We start from the raw sequence: 23,970 nt of genomic DNA, 5'->3' as shown, positions 1-23,970 counted from the left end.
TATATTGGTGTTTCAATCAAGATGTATGTGATTACTATGAGTTTCAGAAACAAAAATATTAAAAAGTTTTTATTGTAACAAAAATATTTTGGACAAAAGGTTAAGATAATTCAGAAGATAACTTTGTAGTTTATATACTGATTAATCCGAATAATTAATTCTCTTTAAGTAATTGCTTTTTTTTAAAATCACACTGAAGATTTCCACTGAGCTGGAATGAATTGCCTTATTTTATTACATGATTATAATGTCAAATAGTGCAAATTTGAATAAGTGTGACCTCTTCAGAGGATTCATTATTTGCACTAATAAGGACCTAGATTTATTTTCTTCATCTCTTAATTTTTTTTATAAATGACTTATCTCTCTTGCTCACATACTTATTTTCTTTTTAGATGCTGTTTTTTGTTGGGGTTCAGTCATTTTCAGTCGTGTCCAACTCTTCATGACCTCATTTGGGACTTTTTGGGTAAAGATAGTAGAGTTGTTTGCCATTTCCTTTTCTAGTTCTTTTTACAGATGAGGAAATTGAGGCAAATATGGTTAAGTGACTTGCCCAGGGTCACATAGCTAATATGTGTCTGAGGACAGATTTGAACTCAGGAAGATGAGTCTTCTTGACTTCAGACATGGCACTTTATCTACTGTGCTGCCAGTGATCAATTCCTAAAATTCCTTCTTTTCTTTCCTTCTTCCCTCCAATATTCCTTTTAGAAAGGTATTGAATAGATAGATTTTGCCTTTGTAAAAATAATATGCAATGTTTCTAATATCTGAAAATATATTACCCTTTAAGTCTGATCTAGATTTCTCCAAAATTTCTGTCAAAACTCAAATGAGTGACTATGAAAAGCCCTCTCCTAGGAGCAGAAGATGATAAAACGGTTGGTTGCTCTGCTGAAGCTCCTGTGAGTGCTTATAGCCATTCTCAAAAGGTGGAATGATACAATATCCTTTAACATATACCTCATCAATCATCTTCAGAAATTTTCCAGGTGTATATAGTAGCACATATCCCACATGTAAATTGTGATACCCAAAGGATTAAAAAAAAAAAAGGAACACAGATTTGGAACTGGAAAAGACCTTAGAGGCCATGGAATTGAACCACCTTATTTTTCAGATGAGGAAAACTGAGACTGAAAGACTTTCTTGCCCTTTCTATCCAGTGAGTTGCCAAATTTGATCCGTGCTTTTTCTACCACCTCCGTAATCACCATCACGTTTTCTCCACTCAGTCAGCTACCATCATAGCTTTTTCTCTCCTTCTGGGGCTGAAAATGTGGCACAGTCACAGAGGATTCCAGTGCTGAATAGTGACAGACACTTGAACCTGCTCCACTGTCCAGCCTAAGCATGTACCTTAGGCAGCTTGGTGACCCTCAGCCCCTAATGGCTTATCCTAGTGGCATGGAATTTGAACTGATGAACTTTAGCAATACCCCATCCTCAATCTCCCAAAGTGGCAGGGATTGTGGGCACATACCTCCATGCTTGGCTCATGCCCTCCCTCTGGGCTCCCCCCTAAGCTTCACCAGACTGAAAAATACTTCCATGGCCCAAAGAAAGTTTAAGAATTCTGCTCTAAAGGCTCTCCATTGCCTGTAGGGCAAAGTAGAAATTCCTTTGTCCGGCATTTAAAGACGCTTGCAAACTGACTCCATCCTATTTTTCCAGATTTATTCCATATTACTCTTCTTCATTCATTTTTCTTGTTGTTCAGTCATTTCAGTTGTCTAACTCTTTTTGAACCTCATGTGGGTTTTTAGAATGTTTTATCTTTATTTTATTTTAATAACACATTTCTACATAAGTTTTCCAAAGTTATATGATTCATGCTGTCTCCCTCCCTTCTTCTCTCCTTCCTCCCAGAGTCAACAGGCAATTCAATCTGGGTTATACATGTATTATCCTATAACACGTTTCTATATTATTCATTTTTGTAAGTGAATAATCTTGTATAACCAAAACCCCAAATCATATACCCAAAAATAAGTGATAAATGTTATGTTTTCATCTGCAGTCCCACTTCAACAGTATTTTCTCTAGAAGTGGATAGCGTTCTTCTTCATAAATCCCTCAGAATTGTCCTGGATTTGAGGTTTTCCTGGCAAAGATACTGGAGTGGTTGGCCATTTCCTTCTCCAGTTCATTTTACAGATGAGGAAACTGAGGCAAACAGGATTAAGTGACTTGCTGTGGATCTCACAATTATTAAATATCTGAGACCAGATCTGGACCCAGATTCCCCCAACTCCAGGGCTGGCTCTTTCTCTCACCACTGAGTCACATAGCAGCCTTTCAACGAGCATTTATTAAGCTCATATTATATACCAAGCATTGTGCTAGGTACTAGAGTTTTAAAAACAAAAGTGAAAACAATCTCTGCTTTCATGGAACTTATTTTGTGTGGAAATAAAACAATATGTAATTGATAAATAAATACAGAATAAATAAAATGCAAATACCCTGGGTAGGTCACTTAACACCAGTTGCCTTGCTCTTACCCCTCTTCTGCCTTGGAATTGACACTAAAACTGAGTATTGATTCCAGGACAGAAGGTAAAAGTTTAAAAAATAAATGCTTGTTGAACTGAATTCAATTGCCCAAAGTCCTAAAGCAGGCACAGAGTGTTAATGCACCCAGTCCGGGATGTGTCGATTTCTTTGCCAAGATCACACAAGTAGTACGTAGCAAATAGAGAATCCACATTACAAATAGGGAACTTCTGATTTTGCTCCTTCCTAGGGCACAGGTAGGAGATTCCTCCATTTGGGGACCAAAGCACATACATACCTTTGTCATCTTCACTGTGTGTAACACTGTGTAATAGGTGGAACACAGCTTTGGTACAGCTTTTATTTTTTTAAAAAACAAACACATGACATGTTCTTGTTTTGAATTGAGTTTTCCTTTGTTGTTCTGTGAGTTTCTCGGGCTTGAGAAAGAACGTGCTTCTTTTCCTAGTCTGTACATTAAATGGCTCATAAGGAACAGTGAGCATTTGCCTTCAAGTGCATGAGCAAAATGCAAAAATCTGGTTTTTTCTACTTCCAGGCTGAGGCCAAAGGATATTCAAGGTCTCCAAAGTTCTCTTCTGCCTTCAGGAATGCACAGGTGACTGTGGTAGCAGCCATTTAAAGAGACGAATGGGCATATGGTTCTTTTTGGCACAATATACAAAAGTAATTAAAAATGTTTTAACATGCAGAACATCCCCAAACTGTAAAATATATTCTGGTGGAAGGAACATTTGCTGCCTATAAGAGTGACATAATCTCATTAATCTACAGCAGGGACTAATTGTATGGCATCCAACCAGTTGGCTGGACATATGTTGTAAGCTGGATTGCCCATTTGCTGGACCAGATCATGGTGAAGATGTCACATGTTACTTTGGGCATGAAACCCAAAACTGGAAGTGCTTAATATTTTTCAAGCTCTCTTTTGAAAGCTATAGGTTCTTGCAAGCCAAAATTCAACTTTTCCAAACTTAGAGAAAGAAATTTATAGAGAGCCCACAAAAGAAAGGGACAAAAGACTAGAGAAGAGATTGGCCTCTGCTGATGTGAGAGAAGCTGAGTAATGTACAACCCACGACAGTCTTGCCAAGTCTTCTGAACTCATACATATGCTAGCGCTATTTATTAACTGATTCTATATTTTATTTATTATGAATGAAATTCTGTATCATCAAGCTTCTGGGCATAATATTTTTTTTTCTAAAAAACTCTTACCTTCTGCCTTAGCACTGATACTAAGTATTGATTCAAAGGTGGAAGAGCAGTAAGGGCTAAGCAATTTGGGTTAAGTGACTTGGGTCATGGAGCCAGAAAGTGTCCAAGATCAAATTTGAACCCAGGACTTCCTGTACAAAGACCTAGCTCTTTAGCCAACGAGCCACCTAAGTGCTCCTGGGCATACTGCTTGCTTTGATACTTAGATGGATCCATAATTTCATCTATGTAGAACCCTTCATCAAAGCAAATTTTTATCCCTCCATGGTCTGCTGTGAGATTCAAGCCTATAAACTTCTGCAAATCCTCAAAGATCTATTCAGTGACCTAGAAGTATAGTTAAGGGGGCCAGATACCTTATTTTCCTGGAATCGTGCAGATCATTGAAGTATTAAATACAATGTCAATAAAAGTAGTAATAGAGATTGATATAGCAGCATTCTTCCAAAGAATTCTTAAGCTGACATATATATAATGTCATGGAAGTGTATGGAAGTGTAGCCTGAATAAAGGCATTAGAGCTTAAAGGGACTTTAGGGGTCATCTAGTCTAGTCTAGCCCTGGGCAGCTAGGTGGCAAAATGCATAGAATACTAGACCTTGAGTCAGGATGCATCTTCCTGAAGTCAAATCTGGCCTCAGACACTTATTAGCTGTGTGACCCTGGGCAACTCATTTAACACTGCTTGCCTCAGTTTCCATCTTTAAATGATCCATTCCAATATCTTTGCCAAGAAAATCCCAAGTGGGGTCAGAAAAAGTTGGACAGACCCCAAAAACAAATGAACAACGATCCTTTGGGTACCTTTGGCTGGGAACAGAGAAATGAACCAGGGAGAGTTGACTGTGCAAGTTCTGTGGTTTAAATAACTACCAAGACATTAGGCATGGAAGTGTCACCAAATATATTTTAATCACTAAAACACATAATGCCTTGGTAAACTGTGTCTCATTTAGTGGTAGTAGTAGTAATAATATTTAAAGGAAAGTAACGTGAGTTGTGAACAGTCTCAGAGAACAGATAATTAAATGTGTTTTCCTCTTCTGGTGTACTACTGCTGAGGAATATTGCATATGTTGTCAGCCAGGGTCCCTGTCTTGGCTGATTTTACTTGTTTTCTTTGAAAAAGCTAGGTGGTGAATAAAGTGCTGGGTTTGGGGTTAAGAAGACTTCAGTTCAATTTCTGTCTCATGCTCTTACTACCCATGTGACTATGGGCAAGTCAGTTAACCATTCCTCAGTTTCCTCAACTGTAAAATAGGACCTACCTCCAAAAGTTGTTATGAGGATCAAATAAGATAGTATCTCTAAGGAGTTTAGCCCAGTGACTGGTAGGTATTTAATAAACAGTTGTTTCCTTCCTTGGTTACAAGGAAAGTGCCCTGGTTGGGTGTATATTTGTATGTGGGGAAGAGATCAAGAAATGATCGTGATATCAAAGCAAAGGCATCAAAAACAATTTCTTTATTTAAAAAAATGGGGCAGTTGAACAAGATGGCTTCTCAGGTCCCTTCCATCTCAAGCCATGATGGTATGATATTTGTTTCATATTTCAGAAACTTGTTCACATTTTTTTCCATGAAGAACAAAGCAGAGGTGATAATAATTGCATATGTTTCTATAGTACTTTACACAATATCATCTTATTTTTCCAAGAACATGAAAAGGTAGTAGGTACTACAAGCATCATTATACCCACATTACAGATGAGGAAACTGAAGTTGAGAGAAGTTCAATAATTCTCAAATTGTCTCTCCTAGATTTCTAAGTCAGTTGTTTTTCCAATTTCATTTTTCCTCTATTTTTTTCATTCCTTTGATTTTACTTTATTGTTTCTTGACTTCTCATTAAATCATCAGTTTCTAGATGGTTAATTCTGATTTTTAGTGTCTGATTTTCCTCTGTCAGTTTTTGGTTCTCCTTTTTCAATTGTCCATTTCTTCTTGCATCACTTTCATTTCTCTTTCCCCCTTTTCCTCTACCTCTCTTAATTGTTTTTTGAAGTCCTTTTTCAGTTCTTCCAGAATCTATGTCCAATCCATATTTTTCTTTTGGACTTTGGATGTGTTTCCTTTGCCTTAATTGTCCACTACTGTATCTGTACCTTGTTCTTTGTCTTTATAAACATTCTTTAGAGTTAGGTGCTTTTTTGTTGTTTGCTCATTTTTCCTATCTAATTATAGGTAGTGTTGGGGGGATAATGTGATGGTCTGAGGGCTGAGAGCTCTCAGTGCCCCCTCCCCTTGTTGATTCAATTGGCCCTTGTGAAGCTGATAGCTTAAAGACTTGCCTCAGGCTTAGGTGTAAACTTTTGATCTCACTCTGATTTTGATGAGGTCAGGGACTGATCAAATTCTAGTCTCAGGCTTAGTCTCAAGCTTTTGGTTTCATTGTGTACTTGAGCCAATCAGGCACATCCTTGATTGACCTGTCTTGGAGCTACACTCCGAAATTTAAGCAAAAAGATTAGTACTTAGTACTTAGTATTATCATTCACCCCAAGTTGTGACTTAAGTCTTTGTCTCAAGCCCAGACTAGAATTCTCTGGGCTGGGGTTCCAGAATTCTCCATAGGTTTGAATTTCAAGAGGTATGGGTTGGGTTGGCTTGGGCAGTACCTCAGGATCTGGATGTTGGCTTGAGCATAGGTTCTCAAACCTCAGACAGTAGATTTTTTTTTGTTTGTTTGTTTTGTTTTGTTTTACATTTGATTTTTTAAAAAATTTCTGTATGTAATTTAATGTTTAGGCACACTGTTTGGGATGCTAGGTCTAAAAAATCGTTGGCCATTGTTCAGAGTATCCTTTTGGTTTTAAATACCAGTCAGGAAAAAACAAAGGATGTAAAAATACATGAAGAACTTTCTATTACAGAAATGAGAAGCTGATTTGCATCTAAAAGTGCAAGGTGATGTAAAGCGACCCCTTCACCAGATGGATGACATTGCGGCGACACATGCCTATCACGTCTGTTGTTGGAGAGGGCAGGTGGATTTTTATACTGACACAGAAAATTATAAATTACAATGAATTAGTATCCATAGTCACTATATATACACAAACCAGGTCTAAAAAAATACACTGGCTTAGAATTTATGAGTGAAAACTTCCCAAGGTACAGGAAAATAATTAACATGCTCAGGTGCCCAATTTTGATTTGTACTTTTAAAATGCTTTGCCCCCCAAAAATGAACTGCCCGCTAATCCAATTAGCCATGTGTGCATCTCCTCCTGTGGGAGTGGGGTCTGTGGCTTGCTCTTGGCTTGCTCTTCCCTACTTGCTACAGCTCCTTGCTGGGTCTGCTCTCCTTTCACCCCAGGGCCCCTGATGTTTGTTGGTTACCTTTTGGGTTTTTCTTTTCTTGAAAGTTGTTTTACTCTGTCTCCTTGTTGGTTCTTTCACTTCTGTATTCATTTTGTGGTGATATTTTAATTTTGGTTAATGAGGATTCTCATGGTGGCACAGAGCTGCTGAGGATTACTGTGCCATCTTGGTTCTACCCCTAGAAGTTCTGGAGAGAAGTTAAGTGACTTGTTCACGATCGTGTAGATAGTAAATAGTAGAGCCAGGACTCAAACCCAGATCTTTTGACTATCTATCCCTTGATCTTTCTGCTTATTGCTTCTTGTCAGCTAGCATGCTGTGGAGTGGATTGATTTATAGACCTGGAGTTGACTCTCAGCCCTGCCAGAAATGATCTGTGTATTCTGAAGAAAGTTACTTAGCTTCTCTGAGACTCAGTTTCCTCATCTGTAAAGTAAAGAGGTTGGGCTTTATCACCTTTAAGATTCTTTCAAGTTTTGGAATTCCATGTTCCTCAGAGTTGCTATTCTTAATGTTGGTTTTGGCCCTCTGCTTCTGAAGTGGACTGATGACACCAGAAGGTGATGTCTTGACTTGTGTGAGAATTGGAATTAAGTGAGGCAAAGTTGCACAAAGTCATTAGCGTTCCTTTCTCTTCCAGAGTCATCAAAGTTCAGTGGCAAGAAAAAAGTCAAGACTACTGATGATGGCCAGGAGGCAGTGGATGACCTTGGCATCTTTGATGTCTGACGAAGCTCTAAGCTTTCTCCAATGTCTATTTCAGCTACCTTCATGGCCACTGGCACGCATTGTTTTCATTTATCCATTCTGCCAGGGGAAGTCTTCATGCGCTTGTGGTAGACTTTCCACCAACTCACTGACGGATTTGAGAGCTGCTGGCTTCCCTCAACTTCGTTTAGTCCATCCACTGAGATGGTTTTACTGGGGTATGGCCATTGCATGTGTTACAGTTTCATGAAAACCACAGATAGGAGTTGGGTGAAAGGTGGATGAGCTGCCCTGAAAAGGGCTCACATTCTGATCCTCTGGGTAGCATTGGTACAACAGACCTGTAGAAGTGCCACTGCAGGGTATCTTGATGGATAGAACAAGAAGCTTTTAGGTTCTCACAAGCAAAGACACTGGAAGCTGCTTTAGAGGAGGGCATATGTGGTCGGGACAGAGGAGTAGGGCTCCCATTTTGTTTTAAAACTGTTCGACACTGCACCCCAGAGGTTAGACACTCTTGTTAATAGTGTGTTAGAAAGAAAGGGAAACATGAGCTGAGGGCAGTAAGTTGGAACTGTCACCTGGGTTTGACAACAAGGAAAAGAATTCTTCCGTAACAAGTCCTGATGTTTTCACGAGATTTTACACATTTACTTGTCTCCTTTATAAGAAATCCTGCCAAGTTGGTGGACAGACTGGAGAAATAGGTTGATAATGGCTTTAAAGCGTTGGCGGTTCCAATAGCATTGCTCTGCCCGTGTGTAGGATTTGTAAAACAAATGCCTGCTACCAGCAGGGTGTTGTAATTAAGATGATGCTGGACCAAGTGTGCAGAGTGAGGAGGTTTCCATTTAAAGATGTGCTGTCTCAACCTATGACCTAAATCTAAACTCCAGACAATAGCCGGTCCTGGCTTTGGAAAGAGAGGGGGTATTTGATTTCACTAATCCCTCCTCTTGTGGCAGGGTTGAACTTATTGAACTGAAACCAGACCTTTGAGACACATGACACTGGGACAGTAAATAGAACTTTCTCCATGAAGAATTTTATTCATTTAATTGACAGTCCCCGGAGAGTTTGCAGCTTATGAAGTAATAAACAGAGCACACAGAACTTCTAAATACACAGATTCAGCCTACATAAACTATAAATAATCTTGATTCTTTTAGGTATAATGAAAACATAACACAAAAGCATTTAAAAATGGTGAGGATTAAAGAAGTATTTTTAAAGAGGAAATTGTATATTCTGACACAGATGTACATGTCATAAAAAGAGATGAAGATTGAATGTATAGAATGCACATTGATCTTAGCGACAAAAGATGGCCCATTTCTGAAATTAACAACTTGTAACCTCTTTAATCAGACTCGGTTTTTCTCATCTTCAGAATGGGAATAATAACACACATACTACTTACCTCATAGGATTATTGTGAAAAATATGTTTTGTATACCTCAAAGTGCTGTATAAATACCATGTTATTATTATTGTTGTTTTTGGACTAGAGCTATGACTTCATTGGCTTAGGAAGATCCCTTTTGCTAGATCAGCATCTGCTCTGTAACTTAAGAGTTTTAGGGAGTTGTCTGGGGCCCTGAGAGGTTAAATGATGTGATTATGGTTATATAGCCCATGTAAGTCAGAGGGAGGACTGGAACACACATCTTTCTGAGTGACAGGCCAACTCTCTATCTACTCTAGGATTTCTCAAACTTTTTGGTTTTGAGATGCCTTTATACTCTTAAAAATTGTATATTAAAAATGTACTCAGGGGCAGCTGGATAGCTCAGTAGATTGAAAGCCAGGTCTAGAGATGGGAGGTCCTAGGTTCAAATCTGGCCACAGACACTTCTTAGATGTGTGACCCTGGGCAAGTCACTTAACTCCCATTGCCTAGTCCTTACCACTCTTTTGCCTTGGAACCAATATACAGTATTGATTCCAAGTCAGAAGGTAAGGTTTAAAAAAAAATTGAAGAATCTGAAAAGCTTTTGTTTATGTGGGCCACATCTATTGCTATTTATCAGATTGGAAATTAAATATAATTTAAAATGTTTGTCAAATTATTAGAAATCAAAACAACATTACATACTAACATAAATTTTATGAAAATAACTATTTTTCAAAACAAAAAATAATGAGAGTCATATTGTTTATATGTTTTAGCAAATTCTTTAAATATCTGGCTTAATAAAAAATAATAAAATAAATAAAAATTTAAAAAATCTCATCTGTTTTTGCATTCAGTCTCTTGCAATATGTTGTTTTGAATGAAATATATGAAGAAAATCTGGCTTCACACAGATATGTAGCTAGGGAAGACAGGAGTATTTTAATAAATAATTTCTTTGTATTATTATGAAAATAGTTTTGACTTTGAGACTAAAAATTTCAAGGATTCCATTCTACCTTTCATTGTTTTTACTATTAATTTTGACATCTGGTCCAGAATAACACAAAAATTCCAGGGAAGCATTGAATGATAAGTAATAGACTTGTGATTTGATCCATATAGTGACCTGATAGGTAAGGAAACTTCCTCTAACAAAGAAGGTCCATGCCCTCTCCAAGTTATAGACATAGAGAGTTAAGTTAAGTGACTTGCCCAGGGAAACACAGTGAGTGTCTGAACTGGGTCTTCCTGGCTCCAAGACCAGCTCTCTATCTATTGCATCCCACTGCCTCTCTTACATTCATTGATACCAAGAGAAATGCTTTATATGAGGGCCATATAGAAAACCTTAAAGGAATTAAAGCTTTTTAAAAATTCACCTTCTTATGGTGGAAGAAAAATGCTACCAGTCCATTCTGCTTGGAAAGAAAGCATCCCAATCAATAAGAAAAGCTGACTTGTCCCCAGGTATGTTGTACCCATTAATGGCAGGGAAAGGAGGGTTAATCAAGATTTTAGACCAGAGGCCATGAGTGTCCCTGGTCCATTGTTGTTCTTTGCCCTTCATTTTTTGACAGGACCAATGATATCACCAGGGTTATGTCTTGACTTAATTTGTGTGTGTGAATTAGATTTAGCGAGGTAAGAGTTACACCAAGTCATCAGCCTCACTCTCTTCCAGAGTTATCAAAATCCAGTGGCAAGATAAAAATCAGGAAGACTGGTGACAACCCAGGATACACTGGGTGACCTTTACCACTTAGAGGTCTGACCAGGCTCTAAGTTCTCTACAGCACCTGCTTCAGCTGCCCCCTTGGTTGTTGGAAGAAATTTTTCTCATCAGCCCATTTCAACAGGGGAAGTCTTCACATACTTGGGATAGACATCCCTTCCCCAACTCACTGAAGGCTCTGAGGTCCTCAACCTGGTCTAGGCTGTCTGCTAAGATGATTTTTAACCAGGGTATGGCTGCTACTACTTGGAGCCACAGGTGAGAGTTAAATGAGAGCAGGACACCAAAGGTAGTGCTTGGCAAGCTTTCCCACCAGAGATGCTTGCTCAGAGGACCCTGAACACCCCATCTATCCCTTGCTTATATCTATTGCCTAGATGCCCTAAAGTGGCTGGTGCCTTGTTTTTGTAGTTAGGGTCAACTTTTTTATCTTTTGCCTTTCACTTCCTATTCTGACTTCTGTCCAGGCTGAGGGAGGGCTTTGGCTACTTTGGGGGACCAAAATGGACGGGTGATTCCTTCCCAAATCCACTGGCCTCTTTCCTCTCTGCTCCACTCTAATCTGGCTTCTTGGGTCTGGTTCCTTGAGCTTTGTGATACCTGGGTCAAAGCTAGTTTTGATTTTTCCTAAGGTCTTCAACATTAGTTGTAGAAATGAACTATCCACCAACTGAGTCAGGAAATCAGAGTGGGAAGAATTTTAGAGAGTTGAGGGACAGGGGAAGGAGGCATGAGAGATGTACCTCTTATTCACCATTCCTTCACTTGGCAGCTTTCTTTAGGGTCCTATAGTGGGAAGATCCTATAATGGTTCCTCTAAACTTCGACCAAGGCTTTATCCATTTAGTCATTTGGTCTATTTAGAGAAATGGGTCCTAAAAAGATGTACCTGTCTGTGGCATTGGGTTAAAATAACTTGAGCTGATATGTTTATACCTCAAATTAAGCAGCTCCTTCATGGATGATGAGGCAGATTGGAACTGAAGTCTTTTAATTTGAAATAGGTAGAATAATATTGTGGATAGAGTGCTGGACCTGGAATCAAGATGCCCTGGGATAAAATTCCACATTAAACACTTAATTGTGTGATCCCTGGCAAGTTATTCAGCTTTTCTGTGCCTTCATTTTATAGACAAGACTAAAAAGCCCAAAGGTATAAAGGATGTCTACCTCATAGGGTTGTTATAAGGCTCCAGTAAGTGCTCCTGAAAGGTCACTTATTAATCTGACCATGAGTATTGCAGAAAGGGGAGTCAATATTTGTGTCCAGCAATTACTCCCAAAGCACAGCCCCTTTGGTGAATTTCTCTAGCCTTCTCCACCCCACTTTATTCCTTTTATCCTGTGCCCAGGTTGAATCGTATCCTCTATGGAACTGTTATCTTTCCAAAGTCTATTTTGTTCCAGGTATCACTATGCAACCCAGTCCCTAACTAGACTTGGGCTTGTATAATTGCTCTGTGAGCAGAAAGCTCTCCCAGGGCTGCAATGGCAGGCTCTGGTGCTGCTATATTTGATTTCTGTAGGTCAACAAACAAACATTTGAAATTAAATAAGCGTGCTCGTCATGGCAGGTTTAGGTTGCTGGAATTAGCTTCTGTCTGTGGTGCCTTGATTCTTACAGCCCACACAGAGTGAGAAGGACTTGTCCAGGAGCCCTCAAATGAGCATAATTGCCCCCGAAGGACATTGGGATTTAGTGAGTACCAGGACCAAAGAAGAGCTGCTTCTAAATTGGGGGCACTGCCTATTGCAGCTTTGATCCCCAGCCCGATGCTACTCCCTGTGCTTGCTGAGCGATGGAGTTGGGATTACTTGTCCCCTCTCTTCTTGTTCCTGGTCCAGCACTTTCCAACTACAGCTTGATATTTGACAGGAGGAAGTATGCTATAATGGAAAGAATATGTAATGGGAAGACCTCAATTTGAATCCTGATACTACTATTTATTCCCTGTGTGGCCTTGGGTAAGTCAATGACCTTCTTTGAACTTGAGTTTCCTCATCTGTAAAATAAGGATAATACTTAACACTTCCCACCAGTCACCGATATTATAAAAATAAATAATGTTTTGTCAAAACATGTTGAAAAGAACTTTACAATGTGATTATTGTTACTTATACCTTATGGTTCATGATCAATCAACAAGCATTTATTAAGAGCCCATCAGGTACCAGGTGCCGTACCAGATGCTGCAGACTGCTGTTCAGTCATGCCTGACTCTTTGTGACCCCATTTGGGGTTTTCTTGGCAAAGGAACTGGAGTAGTTCAACATTTCCTTCTCTGGCTCATTTTGCAGATGAGAAAATGGAGGCAAACAAGGTTAAGTGACTTTCCTGGGGTCACATAGCTAGGAAGTGTCTGAAGCAGGATTTGAACTCATGATGAGACTTCCTGATTCCAGACCTGGCACTCTATCCCCTGAAAGAAAGATAAAATGGTCCTTGCCCTCAAGGAACTGATATTATTGGTGAAGGGATAAAAGGGATTCTGTAGGTAGTGATTGTAGACCCAACTGGCTAATTTAGCAGATGGAGAGTTGGGGGTAGGAGGCACATTATTTAAGAGCCTACTATGTTGCCAGGCATAATACTAAGTGATATCTCCTTAGATTTTCACAACCTAGTGAGGCAGGTGCTATTATCATCCTCGATTAACAAATTTAGTAACTTAGGAAGAGGTTAAGTGACTTGCCCATGGTCACACAACTAGTATCTGAGGATGGATTTCGACTCAGATCTTTCTGACTCCATACAACCACTGAGCTCTTTTCCTCAATGAAGAACTAGGGGCCCGGGGTTTAAGTAACTTTTCTAAAGTATAGTCACTTTGGTAAAATCCATTTTGGAACCCAAGTCTCTCACTCCAAATCCAGTGCCCTTCCCACTATATTTCACCGCCTTTCAGAAAGTCACCAGGCATTCCCATCAGCCTTCACTTTTGTACTAGTATGGCTCTGGAATGGAAAAAGCCAAGCCCCATCTGCAACATTTCAGTAGGAGACCCATTTGTCTGCCAGCGGAGCAGAAGTCTTGAGGGCTGAGTCAACAGTAGGCAAGGCTGGAAATAGGAGGGCACAAGCCGGAATGTAGGTCTCCCTCTCTGGGAGCCCTTCATTCCAGAATCTGCCTGAGTAAATGCCATAGGCAAAACCAGAATTATACAAAGTAAACATAAACAGCCGCGTGAATAGAAAAGGTAAAAAATACAATTTGGAGGTTGTAGGGAGCCAGATGGTTGGGCAGCAAACACTCAGCGCTTACTGTTGGACGACTAGGGTGTGAGTCGCTTCCGCTCTGTCACGTGATATCTGTTTGAAGCCGGGCCAATCACCGAAGCTTTCTGAGTCCGGGCTTCCTCTTCTCAACAGTGCGGGTACCTGTGCGTTTGGGTTTTTGTGAGATCAAATGAGGGGTGTGGAAATCCTTTGTTATCATAAAGGATCTAGGCACATGCGAGTTATTATTATTATTATTACATGGTGTTTCCGGAGCAAGTCATTTTGATTTTTCTTTGATAATAATTAGCCTTTGATAGGCTAATAACGAGGCTTCATCTAAGTCATTTGGAAATGTATTAAAACCCGTCTCCCCGTATCAGCAAACCAGATTGGTGTGCACTGTATCAAATATCTTTATTATTATTTTTTTAAACCCCTTTCTTCCATCGGGAATCAATTCTGTGTTTTGGTTCCAAGGCAGAAGAGCAGTAAGGGTGAGGCAAAGGGGGTTAAGTGACTTGCTCAGGGTCACACAAGAAGTATCTGAGGTCCTATTTGAACCCAGTATCTCCCATCTCCAAGTCTGACACTATCCACTGAACCACCTAACTGCCCCTTATCAAATATATTTTAAAATACTAGTGAATCAATCACCCAGTAAAGGTTTATTGAATGCAATGAAGCATTAGGGAGAGTAGAAAAGGACTTTAATTATTGAACATTTGGAAGAAATTATTGGAGAAAAATTGATGGTTTTGATTGTGAAAAAAATGAGAGATATCATGACAAAAAGCCAAGAATATAGAAAACTTGGTATCCAAAACACCAAGAAAAGAAAGAGATTCAGAAAAAAAAAATCTTTTTGGAGTTTTGACAGAAATACATCATCTAGCATTTATAAGAAACTAACACAAATTTACTAAAACAATATCTATTTCCCAATAGATAGGAGATTAAAGTATAGGAATAGAAAATTCTCAAAGGAAATACACATTGTCACTAACAATTTGAAAAATTGTTCAAACTTTCTAATTGCCAGAGAAATCCAAATTAAAATGATTTTGAGGCAACTCCTTTTACCCACAACTATTAAATTGGCAAAGAGAGTTAGAAGGATAAGATTCAATCATGATGAAATTGTGGTGAAACAGGTGAGCTGTGAATTGGCAAAATGTTTCTGAAAAGCAATTGAGCAATACAAGAAAATTGTTATAAAAATTGAAAATCCTGAGTCACGAGCCTACTGCTATACCTTGTCTAGGATTCTATTAAAAGGGGAAAATACTTATCTGTCTAGAAATATTCATAACTGTTACTCAGAATAGTAAAACAGAAGAAGTTCCTAGTAACAATCTGTTTGCCCAGTGATTCTGGAAAGGCTCCAAAAATTATAGTATACGAATGTAATTGAATATTACTGTAACAAGAATACAAAGTAATATAGAAAGACTTATATGAAGTGTATTGGATTAAGAAGGCATGATCAGTGCAACATATACAATGACTTTGATTATGCCTATTAACAACAACAGCAATAGAGCAACACATTTTTTTTAATACAGGGAAGAGCTCAGTAGGAGACATTCAAGCAAACAAGACTTTAAAATTTTTGTTAAAATGCATTTTAAAAGAGGTTATTAATAATTTAAATTCATAGGTTTTGTATAATCTTTCAGTTTGTTCATTTGAATATTCTCAGAGAGTTTCTAAGTTCAGAAAATTATAAATGCAAAAAATATGGAGATATTATAAATTCAAAAAGTAAGAAGATGTTTATAAAATGATGTTGGATGAAGAAAATAGAAAAATACACATTGACCATGATCATACAAAAATTATACCTGTAACCAAATTTTATTAGCTCACAGACAGGGAGAATTGAAAAAAATCAAGTTTTTATTATTATTTCATCAATATTTACATTTTAAAATCAAACTATAAATAGATTGGAGTTTAAGACATTATTTAGATTGAATTCTTGCTTTTTATTTGATTGTTGGCATTTGTTGACTTATTATCTAGCTTGTAATTTTTATAAAACTAACTAAATGAATCACTTACACTTAAAAATTATCCTTAAGTATCTAGAATTGAAATATGGTTGAACTCCATTATAGAAAAGTCAAAGAGATTGTGAAGATTCTTTGAGTGAAACGGTGTTTAAAATAGGTTGGCTATCACTTGAATTTTTAAATTTCTTGTCATTGAGATTTTTGAAGTCATGGGACATATTCCATAAAGGCTGAGTAAAAGTAATTCTATTGCTATCTGAATTGATTTCAACCAAATGTAAATATACATTTACTGTGTTTATAAAACAGGACAGAAGAGGATAAACCCGAGAAATAAGGGAAATGGTCTACAAAAAAATAGGAGAAGAACAAAAGGGGAAAATGGCAAGAGGAAAAGAAAAAAATGAGATTGGACTCTATTGAATCATAGAATCTCAAAGTTAGAAGAGACCTCATGGGCTAACTAGTCTGACCTGAGTGAGAACAAGAATGCCCTAGAGTGGTTCTCTCTGTATAATAGCTATATGAATCCCTGTCATGATGCCTTAGATGGGATGATCTGCAGAGCTGGAATATCTAGCATTTTAAAGTTCACAGAGCTCTTTATTTCTCATTTCATCCTCACCACAACCCTGAAAGGTAGATGCTGTTGTCTCCAGATAATATTTTACAGGTGAATAAACTGAGGCAGAAAGAGGTTAAGGGACTTGTCTGGGGTTACACAGATAGTAAATATCTGGTGTTGGATTTGAACTGAATTCTTGGCTTGAGATCCAGTACTCTATCCACCTAGCTGCCTATTCTTGCTTCCATTTCCTGGGTTTGTGAGCAGTTAAACATTTTGCTTGGTCCACATAAGAATAAAATGTTTCCATTTAATTTATATTAACATAAAAGGAGAGTATTTGTAGTTAAGAGTGAAGAATTTCAAGGAGGAGCATAATAAAGTTAGCACGCTGTACAGAACTTTTCAAATCAATTTTCCATCATTGCCCTCTGGTGGCTAATCCTGGAAAATATATTTGCTTCTTATAGAAGAGAAGAGATATCTGAAATGAGAAAATGTAGTGATGCTTTTCCTGTGGGATTTTCCCATTGTTCCTACTTGTAAAATTAAAGGCACAATTTTCTTGTTAGAAAGTTCTGTAGTCATAAGGGATATGTTACTTTTACATAAGTTTTGGGTAGTCTGTTCTTTACAGATTTTTGTTTGTCTTTTTTTGTTGTTGTTATTGAAGAAAACATTTCAAAGCCAAGCATTTTGCAGATTACCTCATTTCAAGAGCCACAAAAATAATTTTGTGAAGATCCGTATTTGTTTTCTTAATCCAGAAATATTTTAGAAACTGTTTTACTGGAATAGACATGTCATTAGCTTATATATTTTTTCTTTTTTAACTTGAGAGACTAAATAGATTATTCTCTGGTAGGACTACTACTGGCTTGGTCTGGTTATAAAACTCTTTGGGAAATAATCAGTTTATACCAATACCTGGATATTCAGAAATCCAATAACTTTGGAAAGAAAATTGTTAACTTCTTATATTCATTAACATCGTTTTTTTTTCCTCCATCACACAGGAGGAAATGCTGATTCTACTGCCTGCTGCAAAATACACATGATGTTCTCCTGTAAGTTCAGTGATTCTTCATAATTTCTTTTGTGTTAAACATAAAATCCAGGCTTGGCTACATGTCTTGATGCTTTAGATGGGAGGATCAGCTATGCTGGATTGTTTGCATAAGTGGAATAAAGTAATGTCTCCTCACACGTGGTTGATGGACCAGATCCCAGAAAACATCCATCTGTCTTAATCCAGAGGAAGATCTTCAGTGGGGTACCACCAAACTGGGATCTTGGCCCTGCTCTGCTTAACATTTTATCCATGATTGATTAGGTAGTATGTAGATGATACAAAGCTAGAAAGGAAAGCTGATTTATGGAATGAGAGAACTGGGACGAAGAAAGTTCCTGACAGGCTGGGATGGTATTAAAGGTAAAAGAACTAAATTTATTATTTAAAATATTTGCTTATTAAAAACCCCCACCTTTTATCCTATAATCAATACTAAGTGTCAATTCGAAGGCAGAAGAGAGGTAAGAGCTAGACCACTGGGTGAAAGTGACTCGCACAGGGTCATACCACTAGGAAGTGTCTGAGGCCAGATTTGAACCAAGACTTCCCATCTCCAAGTCTAACTTTCCAGCTAATGAATAACCCAGCTGCCCCTTACTAAATTTATTATTGAGGTAAATGTAAATTCCTGCACCCAGACGGACTTCAAACAAACAAACCAACCCTGCTGTGTAAGTCAAGGATAGAAGAGGCAGAGAACAGAGTTCAGGTGAAAAAGCTATAGGGGTTCTAATAGACTATGCAACATGTCAGCAGTGTGTGGTGGTCAAAAGAAAACACGAAACTCCAAACAACAACCATTTGCTACAGTAATGGCAACATGGTGTCTAAGGAAAGAGAAATGGTACTTCTATGCTTTTGTGCCCTGCTCAGTTCATATCTGGGATAGTATATCCAGTTTTGTGTTCACATTAAAAAAAAAAACCCAACCTACTTTCTATCTTAGTAATAACTTAGAAAATGTAAAAATAATTATATGCAATAACAAATTTCCACACAAGTGTTCTTAAGTTATACCTAGTCACAACTTTAGATAGGACTAAACAGGGTTAAGTGACTTTCCCAAGGTCATACAGCCAAGAAATATCTGTGGTCAGATTTGAATCCAGGATCTCTTGATTCCAGTCTTGGTGCTCTATCTATTATGCTACCTAGCTAATCATGCATTCATATTCTAGAAGGAATATTGGCAAAGTAGTACATTGCCAGAGGAGGGTATAAGCATAGGGATTGGAAAGGAAAGTTATATGGACTAGATAATATTTAGCCTAGAGAAGAGAAGATTCAGTTGAAAATAAGCAGCTAGGTGGTATAGTGGATAGAGTGCCAGACCTGGAGACAGGAAGATTCATCTTCCTGAGTTCAAATCTATCTTCAGACACTTCCTAACTGTGTAATCCTGGGCAAATCATTTAACCCTGTTTGCCTTCATTTCCTGATTTGCAAAATGATCAGAGAAGGTCATGGAAAACAATTCTAGTTTCTGCCAAGAAAACCTCAAATGGGGACACAAAGAGTTGGGACACAACAACAGAGAAGATGATAATCTTCAAATATTTGAAAGGTCATTATGTCAAAACTTGTTTAGATTTTATCTGATTAGCACTGGAATGGGAAGAAAATGTGGAAATTAGGGAAGTGGATTTCAATGAACACACGAAAACTTCCTAATTTGAACTGTCCAGAAATGGAATGGAATTCCTTAGGGAATGGTGAGGTCTCTTTCATTGAAGATATTCAAATAAGGACTGGTTGACCCCTCACCAAACACAAAGTCATCCTTATGAATCTCAGCCACCTGACTGACTTCATTCCATTATCAAAGGTTTAGTGGACATACCTGTGTTCTCTCCCAGCCTACAAACAAAGGTCAGTGACCTGTGATCCCACTGAAGTGACAGGGGATCCAGTCAAATTGATGAGAGGCTCCTCTGATCAATCTTCCCTTCTTCCCCCTTTCACAGTGAATAATATTGGCCATTGAGATAAAGCTATCCATTCAATGGCTAATTTCTTCAAAGTTTCCTGGGATTTTCGAGAAGCAGGGGATGGAAAAAATTAGTTTGCTGTGCCCCACATCCTCTAGAAGGAGAATCTGAAAACACTAGTGCTGTGCAGACAAAGCCTTTAAGGTATGCACAAACTAGGTTCATACAGCCCTGATGTAGCAGGGCAGGTACTTGAACCCAGTCCTGCCTGGCTCTGAGGCTGTACCCACTACACTATACCTCCTCTCTAGGTTATACAAAGAATCCCCTACACAAGCAGTACTGAAAAGAAAATGGCAGACCCTTTGCCATGGAATAGCACTGGCACTGTATCATGAAACTGTCACTCACAGTCATGTACGCCCCAATTCCGGTGGTCTCCTGGGCACTATCTTTCCAAAACACACTAGGAAAGAGCTCAGAAAAACTGTGATCTAGATATGCTATATGTGACAAAAAGCTGATTAAGACCTTCTCATCATGGCTCCTCTCCCGCTGCTATAACGACTTCCTAGGGAGTGGGTACAATTCACCATCTTTCCCCTGTATGTCTTGTCTCTAAGATCAGGGCTCAGTGGAGGCTTGCCAGCTCGCCATCTCCCTGGTGTTTGTCTGGATCATCACTCAAGTCACTCTCTGCTGTACAATTCACGTAACCCTTTCGTTTCAAACCCACTTACAACCCACCTTTTCCAAACTCTCAACAACCTTAATCAAACCAAATGTTCTCTCTGCACAAAGCTTTGCTTTCTTTAGGTCTCTGCTCTTTGTTCCCTAAGGATGACTTACTTTTTTTTCACTCCTCAACCAGATATCTGCCCCAAGAGTACTTCCTAATGCTTTAAATAGTCCTAGAGATCAAGGATTGTAAAATGGAACAGAACTTCCAAGTCTTCTATTACAACCTCTTCATTTTATGTGTTGTGCAGTCATTTCAGTTGAGTCCAGCTCTTGGGGACCTCATTTGGGTTTTCTTGTTAAAGATACTGGATCCATTTGCCATTTCCTTCTCTAGCTCATTTTACAGATGAGGAAACTGAGGCAAACAGGGTTAAGTGATTTGCCAAGCATCACACAGGTGTAACTTCCCTTACCAAGACCATAGACATCAAGCCCTGGGGCTATTTTCTGATGCCCTTAAATTAAAAAAAAAATTATCTACCATTTAAATTGTACTTTAAAGTTTACAAACCGTTTCCATTTCATATCATTTGATTCTCACAACAATGTAGTTGGGCCTGTGGGAGGTGGGTACTATTATTATTATTTGAAAAAAATTCTTATTTTCTTAGGAGGTATTTTACAACAGAAGGACACAGGCTCAGCATTTGGGGTTAAGTAAGTTGCCCAGGGTCACACAGTTAGGAAGTGTCTGAGGTCATATTTGAATCCAGGTCCTCTTAACTCCTGGCCTGATGTTCTGTTGCCTAGCTCGCCCATAAGTGCTTTTATTAATTCCCATTTATATATATCCTCTTTTACTGCTAAGGAAACAGAGGCAAAGAGAAGCTAATTGACTTGCTCAAAGTCACACAGTTAAGTGTCAGCAGCAGGTTTCAAACTGAAGTCTTCCTTATTTTGACTCTAGTGCTCTCTTCATTAAGTTCTCTGAGAATGTCAGGTGTGCAGTTGCTCCTTCTTTCTCAGATGGTCCCATAACATCTTGAGTGTCTGTCCTCTGCCTTCTGGGAGTATAAAAAAACATTTGAGAACCAATTCAAAGGTCAAGGGCTTCATATTGCTTCCAGCACTACTCCCTCTGATCCTCCAAAAACCCAAACAAAGCAAAAAGAAACAAAACACCTCATTCCCAAATAAATAAATAAACAAAAACTTGCAGTAAAACTTCAAGAGCTGGGTGCAGCTAGATGGCTCATTGGATAGAAAGCCAGGCTTAGAGACAAAAGGACGTGGATGTTCAAATCCTACCTCAGACACTTCCCAGTCATATGACCCTGGGCAAAGCACTTAAATATTTGCCTCAATTTCCTTATCTTTAAAATGAGCTGGAGAAGGAAATGGCAAACCACTTCATTATCTGCCCAGAAAAACCCAAATGGGATCAGAAAGGGTTGGATACAAATGAAAATGTCAACACAAGAACATATTTAAACAACCTGGATCCACCTATATTGACTCATCCTGAGTGGTCCTTTCCCATTTCTTCCCATAAATTCACCATAGGGCATACACCCAACTTGTTGGGAGTCATTTATTTTTATTGAATTGTCAAGGATACTAATAAATAATGTGACCTCTCCAAGAATTAGCTTTGATCTTGCCCAGTGACCCAATCCATCTTTTGTTCTTGCTTGTATGCTTTAAGGCATTTCTTTTTCATAATTCCTTGTTTATCATATGTTGTGGCCACTATGAGCCCTGATTGTCTTCTTGGTCATCCTTAGTTTTGTATCTCTGGGGCCTTCTTGTACAAAGAGATTTGGATTATCTCATCTAATTCTCACAATAGTTATTATTCCCATTTTTCAGATGAATAGACAGGTTCAGATAAATGAAACAAATTACCAGAGAATCACAGATGGGTAGAGGGGAGACCTATAAGTCCTGTTCTCTTTCAATTTTCCCTTGCCACTTCAAACTGTTTTTCTTTGTCCTTTATATTTTCATCTTTTGAGAAGTGTCTTATTTGTAAGCTGGATTTGAATGAGGCAGAGTTGCACACAGTTGTGAGTCTCACTCTCTCTTCCAAAGTCACTGAAGGACAGTTGCAGGACAAAAGTCAGGATGCTGGCTATGGCCCAGATGCCATCTTTGATGTCTAAGCTCTTAGTGCTTAACAACACCTGTTTCAGCTGCCTTTGTGGCCATTGGAACAAATTGTTCTTATCCACCTATTTCTCCAGGGGAAGTTCTCACATGCTTGGGATAGACACCCCCTAACTCACCTGCAGATTTGTGGCCTGTCAGTTATCCTCAACCTGTTTTAGAGTACCTGATAAGATGGTTTTTACTGAGATGTGGCCACTGCTCAAGCTGTAGCTTCTTGGAGCACCAGGCAAGAGCTGGATGAAAGGTGGACCAGCCACCCTCAAAAGTCCTCACACCAGAACTGCTCGTCCTTCTGGAATACCCCATACATCCCTTGCAACCTTATGTCTAAGACATCTAAAAAGAATGTGTAGCAAGTACAAATGGGCACCTTGGCCTTTTCTATACAGGGCAGGCTGGCATTGCCCCATGGGCTTATTATCCTATGTAAAAAGGTCAAAGTAGTCTCTTCTTCTTTTTTTTTTAACCCATACCTTCCATCTTAGAATCAATACTGAGTATTGGTTCCAAGGCAGAAGAGTGGTAAGGCTAGGCAATGGGGGTCAAGTGACTTTCTCAGGGTCACACAGCTAGGAAGTGACTGAGGTCAGATTTGAACCTAGGACCTTCCATCTCTAGGCTTAGTTCTCAATCCACTGAGCCACCCAGCTGCCCCCCAAAGTTGTCTCTTCTGTGCATGTGGAGGGTATGATATAATCCCTGCTCTGGTGCTGATGTTGTCACTGCAACTCAGTGGCGTTGGGGTGTCAACTTGAAATCTGGAGACCCCAAGGCTGTCCCTGCCCTTTGAGAAACCCCAATACCAGGCACACCTTTTGGGGGCTGAACTGTAGTCCTTAAACTATTTGGGGACGGTAGTTTGGGTGAGATTAGTAGATACAGTCAAATGTCGAGTATCTTTGAAGCTTCTCCCATTGTATTAGAGTCCTCTCTCAGGAAGCCCAGCTCTTGGTTTGACTGTTCCTTTGTATTCGTTATAGTTGACTGCTTCCTGATACCCCAGCTGCTGGCTGCAAACCTCTGCAGCCTGCTTGCCGTTTTCTATGCATGCTTGCCGTACCAAGTTCTCCAGAAGGTATATAAGTGCTCCAAATTCTGTTGTCCTCGGAGGAGAATCTCGCGCGGTTGTCCTCTCAGAGATACTGGTGGCTGCCGATTGGTGGACACTAACTCTTTCCTGATTAAAGACATGTCTTTTTCTGACCATTTTAATAGTTCTGTTTTTTTCCGCGTTGTCAGGGGTAAGTGGAGAGAGGGAAACGCCAGTTACTAAGACAAGGAAGGGTGCCTAGGCTGAGACGCTAACTTGTGTGGAAACCCAGCATTCCTTCTGGACAACAACCATCAGGTCCCAGCCAGGAAAGCGCTTGGAGTCCACCCTGTTTCCAAGTTTCTAAGTGCCCTGGAGGGTGTGCAAATAGAAATGG

Source organism: Monodelphis domestica, chromosome 3 (genome assembly GCF_027887165.1).
Source record: "Monodelphis domestica isolate mMonDom1 chromosome 3, mMonDom1.pri, whole genome shotgun sequence".
Lineage (NCBI taxonomy): Eukaryota > Metazoa > Chordata > Mammalia > Didelphimorphia > Didelphidae > Monodelphis > Monodelphis domestica.
Note: the sequence above shows the minus strand (reverse complement) of the source record.